Genomic DNA, 4,921 nt, shown 5'->3' on the forward strand with positions numbered 1-4,921 from the left:
CAGTGCCTGACGACCTTGCACATAGCTACAGAGGCCACAGAGACGAGGCTTGTGCTGCAGCTGACCTGAGTCTTGGCAGAACACCTTGTGATCCCCTGGAACATGAGAGGCTCATGAGGAGCTGCTATAGGCCATTTGCCACTCAGCTCAATGTCCTCCCAGGAGGCTGTCAGGGAAGTTTCTCCAGGCTTCCCAGGTTGTGATGAGGCTTTCTGCCTCACCAGCCTAGAGTACAGCTGCAGATTATATACAGGTTTAGATATGCAGTGTGGCATTAGCCCCTCAGCAACAAGGGGTCCCACATCTCAGGTTGCAGTCACCCAACTGTTGTTTTGGTGTCATCCTTTTGGTGTGTGAGACAAAAGCTCATGGGGAGCTGAAACCTTTGGCTACTCTTGCTTTGTCTCTGTAAGTAATAATCTGTCTAAATCTAAAAACGGCTTGTTGTTTCTTTACCAGCCAAATCTTTTAACCTTGCCTTGAAAGCATCTCATCCATTAATTAATGGTAAAAATTAAAAGCAAACAAACAAACAAAAACAGACAGATGCTACCTGGCTGAGTTCCGGAGACCTAGAAATGATTAAAATGAAGTCATGATTCCCTCTTTTAACATTACCATCTCGTCCAGGAGACAGACATAGAAAACAAATATTTACAAGACAATGTAAAAGTGCTACAGTAAAAGCGCTTAAGAATACCAGCAGGAAAAAAAAAGAAAGAAAAGAATACCAGCGGGGCACCTAAATGAATTAGTATGCTGAAGGGGAACGGAGGCACCCCGAGATGGAGGAAGTGAAGTAAGAAAAGTTTTCACACTGAACAAAAACACAGACCTTCACATTTGGTGTTACCAAATTTCATCCAAAAATTATCTTTTCTAGGATTTTCTCTTAACAATTATTTTGGAGCTCTCATACCTTCTCCTCAGCTCAAAAGTATCTCCCTCTGGGCACTTAAAATACACTGGTTAAATATTCCATTTTAGCTAATAAATGCACTGCACCAGGAATCTTTTCATTGCAAGTGACTAAAAAGGTAACTGTGGCAGGCATTGTTAGCTTCCTACATAAAGCACTCCCCCTTACTTCTAATACACCCCTCTTTTTTTGATTTTGGGGGCCCAACACTGTGTCCAGCCCATAGATAATAAGTTGTGATTGAGCTAAGCCATCCATGACTTCTCTGTTTCTCTTTGCCATGTATTCACTTTGCCTCCCTAATGGCTAGGAATGGCCAAATGATTCTGTTCTGGTCAATGAGATGTAAGGGGCAGTAGTTTGTGTATTTCAAGAAATTTATCTAACTCATGTAAGTTGTCAGATGTATTAGCATAAAGTTGTTCATAATATTTCCTTAATATCCTGTCTACAGGATCAGTAGTGATGTCCCCTTTTACATTCCTGAAATTGGTACTCTTGTTTCTTTTTCTTTATCAGTTTTGCTTGAAGTTTATCCATTTTATTAATCTTTCAAAATAACAACTTTTGGGTTCATTTATTTGCTCTATTACTTTTGTTTTCTATTTCATGGAGTTCTGCTCCTTTTAAAAGAAATTAATATACGGTAAAATTAGTTCTGTTTTAGCAGATAGCTCTAGAAGTTTTAAAACATGTACAGATTGTAAAACTACCACCAAAATCATGATACAGGATAGTTCTATCATTCCACAAAACTCCCTCAAGATGTACTCACAACTTTCCTACTCGCTAACCCATGGCAACCACTGATTTATAATCCATCAACGACTTTTACACAATGTAATACAAATGGAATCATAAAGTATTTAACCTTTTACATAACTTTCATTAAACATACTACCTTTGAGATTCATCTATGTTGTTGCATGTCTCAATAGTGCATTTCATTTTTTTGCTGAGTAGTATTTTACTGTAGGTATCACTTTGTTTATCCATTCATCCATTAAAGGACTTTTGGGTTGATTCCAGATTTGGGCGATTTTGAATAGAGCTACTATAAATACTAATGGACATGCTTTTGTGTGACCATAAGTTTTTATCTCTCTGGAGTAAATATCTAGAAGTGGAATTGCTGGGTCATATAGTATTATGGACTGAATATTTGTGCCTGCCTCCCAAACTCACACGTTGAAGCCTTAACCCACAGTGTGATGGTATTTGAAGATGGGCCCTTTGGGAGGTAATTAGGTTAGATATGGTCATGAGAGTTGGGCCTCCACAATGGGATTAGTTCCTTTATAAAAAGAGATGTAGAGAGCTTGCTTCCTCTCTCTCTCCACCATGTGAAGACAAGGCAAGAAGATGGCTATCTGCAAGACAGGAAGAGAGCCCTCACGTGGGAACCAAATCAGCTGGCACCTTGACCTTGGATTTCCCAACCTCCAGAACTGTAAGAACTAAATTCCTGTTATTTAAGCCACCCAGTTTATAGTATTTTGTTATAGCAGCTGGAGCTGACTTATATATATGATTTTTGCTTTTTTTAGTTTGAATAAATTGAATTTTAAAAAGTGAAAAAAAGAAAGAAATATTGAGCCAAAATCAATATTTGGTACATAAAGTATGAATCTGGAAAAGCACTATTAAAAATTATATCTATCTCTATATTCTTTTAATAGTGTGTTTCACAGAGAAAAATGTTTAATTTTGATGAACTCCAATTTATCCATTTTTAAATTTTATGGCTAGTCCTTTTGGTGCCATAGCTAAGAACTCCTAACACCAGGACCAGAAGATTCTCTCATGTTTTCCTCTAAAAGTTTTATATTTTTACATTTAATATTAGATGTATGATTTATATTACATTAATTTTTATATAAGGTATGAATTATAGGTTGAGAGTTTGTGTATATGTGTTTCCATTTAGATGTCCAGTTCTATTTGATAAAAAGTTTGTTTTGTTTTTATTGCATTGCATGTCCATCTTTTTTTTTTTTAATTTATTTTTGGCTGTATTGGGTTTTTGTTGCTGTGCGTGGGCTTTCTCTAGCTGCAGCGAGGAGGGGCTACTCTTCATTGTGGTGCGCAGGCTTCTCATTGTGGTGGCTTCTCTTGTTGTGGAGCACGGGCTCTAGGCGTGCAGGCTTCGGTAGTGGTGGCACGCGGGCTCAGTAGTTGTGGCTCGAGGGCTCTAGAAGGCAGGCTCAGTAGCTGTGGCACAAGGGCTCAGTTGCTCCATGGCATGTGGAATCTTCCCGGACCAGGGCTTGAACCCGTGTCCCCTGCATTGGCAGGTGGATTCTTAACCACTGCACCACCAGGGAAGCCCTCCATCTTTATAAAAAAAATCAGTTAGCCATATTTGTGTGGATCTTTTTCTGAACTTTCTAATATGTTACATTGATCTCTGTGTCTATCTCAATACCACATCTTTGATTACTATAGCTTTATAATAATTGCTTAAAATCCGGTAGTGTGCGTCCTCCAACTTTGTTTTTCTTTTTAAAATTATTTTAGGTATATATAGTTCATTTAGCATTCCATAAAACTTTTAGAATTAGCTTGCCTATATCTACACAAAATATCCTACTGAATTCTGTCAGAATTGCATTAAATCTATTGATCAATTTTATGGACAACTGGCATGTTAATCATATTGAGTCTATCAATCCATGAATACGCATTATATCTCTCCATTTAAATTTTCTTTGATTTTATTCATCAGCATTTTGTATATTTCAGTGTGTAGATCCTGCCCATGTTTTATTCAATTTATTTCTGAGCATTAACTGATTTTTGGAGCTATTTAAAATGATATTTTAAAATATCCAGTTGTTCACAGCTGTATTTATAAATATAATTGATTTTTGTGTATTGACTTGTATCCTAGAACCTTGATAAATTCCTGTATTAGTCAAGGTTCTCCAGAGAAACAGAACCAATAGGATATATATCCATATATCTGTATCTATCTATCTAAGATATGTTCTAGAAGTTGGCTTACAGTTATGAAGGCTAAGAATTTCCACAATCTTCTATCTGTAAACTGGGGAATCTGGAAAGTTGGAGATGTAATTCATTCTGGCTGATGTCCGAGAGGCAGGAAAAAATGGATGTCTCAGTTCAAGCAGAGAGAGCAAATATGCCCATCCTTTGCCTTTTCAGGTCCTTAAGAGATTGGATGATGCCCACCCATATTGGTGAAGGCGAACTTTTTTCTTTTTCTTTTTAAATGTATTTTATTGAAGTGTAGTTGACTTACAATGTTGTGTTAATTTCTGTTGTACAGCAAAGTGATTCAATTACATAGGTACATTCTTTTTCATATTCTTTTCCATTATGGTTTATCACAGGATTTTGAATATTTCCCTGTGCTATACAGGAGGACCTTGTTGTTTATCCATTCTATATTTAATAGTTTGCCTCTGCTAATCCCAAACTCCCAATACAAGGGTGAATTTCTTAATCTACTGATTCAAATGCTAATCTCTTCTGGAAATACCTTCACAGGAACACCCAGAAATAAGGTTTTACCAGGTATCTGGGCATCCCTTAGCTCAATCAAGCTGACACATAAAATTAACCATCATAACTCCATCATTAGTATTTTGAAGATTTTTTATAGAGTCAGTGAAATTTTCTATGGAGATAATTATGTTATCTGTGAATAGGGAAAATTTATTTAATTTCCAATCTGTATTATTTTGATTTCTTTTTCTTTGCCTTATTGTACTGGCTAGGACTTCCAATTCAATACTGAGTAGGAGAGGAGAGAGTAGATGTTTCTTAGGGGAAAAAGTATTCAGTCTTTCACAATTAAGTATGATCTTAACTCTAGAGGTTTTTGTTTGTTTGTTTTGTTTTTTTTGCTTTATGTAAGACTTTTCTTGGAGCAGTTTTAGGTTTACAACAAAATTGAGAAGAAGATATCCCCTGCCCCTACACATGCATAGCCTCTCTCATTATCAACATCACTCACCAGAATGTGTATATATATATATA

The 4,921-nt window shown here is 36.5% G+C and overlaps 1 protein-coding gene across 1 annotated transcript in view; it reads right to left on the minus strand.

The window, feature by feature from the left end:
• The window catches only part of ZNF396 (zinc finger protein 396), a 21,980-nt gene that overhangs the window by 2,930 nt on the left and 14,129 nt on the right, over window positions 1–4,921 (minus strand).

The sequence above is a fragment of the Lipotes vexillifer genome, unplaced genomic scaffold, assembly GCF_000442215.2.
Source record: "Lipotes vexillifer unplaced genomic scaffold, Lipotes_vexillifer_v1.1 scaffold90, whole genome shotgun sequence".
In the NCBI taxonomy this organism is placed as follows: Eukaryota; Metazoa; Chordata; class Mammalia; order Artiodactyla; family Lipotidae; genus Lipotes; species Lipotes vexillifer.